We start from the raw sequence: 1,427 nt of genomic DNA on the forward strand, positions 1-1,427 counted from the left end.
CCATGTTTTCACACTGAAAAAAATGTCAGACTTCCAGGTGGGAGAAACTGCTGGGGCTGTACCGAGGACGCTTCCAGGAGCCTGGGGAAGATTTTCTGGAAGAGTCCTTGACACTTAGAAAAATTTTGAGAAAATATCGATTTTGTGAAAAAATGTCACATTTCCCCTACTTCCACCCCAGGGGGGCGTCAATATGTTGTAAAGCACCCCAGGGCAGTGACCTAAATGCGGGTGAAGTTTGCGGTGCACGGGGGGAAAGTTGAATTTTTGGATGAAAATGCGTATTTTCATACTTTGAAAATTTCAGGCGTGTGTCAGACTTCCAGGCGGGGGCAGCCGCTGGAGGCGTACCGAGGACGCTTCCAGGAGCCTGGGGAAGATTTTCTGAAAGTGTCCTTGGGACTTAGAAATATTTTGAGAAAATCTCGATTTTGTGAAAAATGTCACATTTCCCCTACTTCCACCACAGGGGGGCGTCAATATGTTGTGAGGTAACCCAGGACAGTGACCTAACTGTGGGTAAAGTTTGCGGGGCACGGGCGGAAAGTTGAATTTTTGGATGAAAATGCGTATTTTCATACTTTGAAATTTTCAGGCGTGTGTCAGACTTCCAGGCGGGTGCAGCCGCCGGAGGTGTACCGGGGACGCTTCCAGGAGCCTGGGGGAGATTTTCTGGAAGAGTGCTTGGGACTTAGTGCAATTTTTTAGAAAATCTCGATTTTGTGAAAAATGTCACATTTCCCCTACTACCACCACAGGGGGGCGTCAATATGTTGTAAGGCACCCCAAGGCAGTGACCTAAATGCGGGTGAAGTTTGCGGTGCACGGGGGGAAAGTTGAATTTTTGGATGAAAATGCGTATTTTCATACTTTAAAAATTTCAGGCGTGTGTCAGACTTCCAGGCGGGGGCAGCCGCCGGAGGTGTACCTGGGACGCTTCCAGGAGCCCGGGGAAGATTTTCTGGAAGAGTCCTTGGGACTTAGTGCAATTTTTAGAAAATCTCGATTTTGTGAAAAATGTCACATTTCCCCTACTACCACCACAGGGGGGGCGTCAATATGTTGTAAAGCACCCAAGGGCAGTGACCTAAATGCGGGTAAAGTTTGCGGTGCACGGGGGGAAAGTTGAATTTTTGGATGAAAATGCGTATTTTCATACTTTGAAAATTTCAGGCGTGTGTCGGACTTCCAGGCGGGGGCAGCCGCCAGAGGCGTACCGGGGACGCTTCCAGGAGCCTGGGGAAGATTTTCTGAAAGTGTCCTTGGGACTTAGAAATATTTTGAGAAAATCTCGATTTTGTGAAAAAATGTCACATTTCCCCTACTTCCACCACAGGGGGGCGTCAATATGTTGTAAAGCACCCCAGGGCAGTGACCTAAATGCGGGTGAAGTTTGCGGTGCACGGGGGGAAAGTTGAATTTTTGGA

The sequence above is a fragment of the Ranitomeya variabilis genome, unplaced genomic scaffold, assembly GCF_051348905.1.
Source record: "Ranitomeya variabilis isolate aRanVar5 unplaced genomic scaffold, aRanVar5.hap1 Scaffold_519, whole genome shotgun sequence".
In the NCBI taxonomy this organism is placed as follows: Eukaryota; Metazoa; Chordata; class Amphibia; order Anura; family Dendrobatidae; genus Ranitomeya; species Ranitomeya variabilis.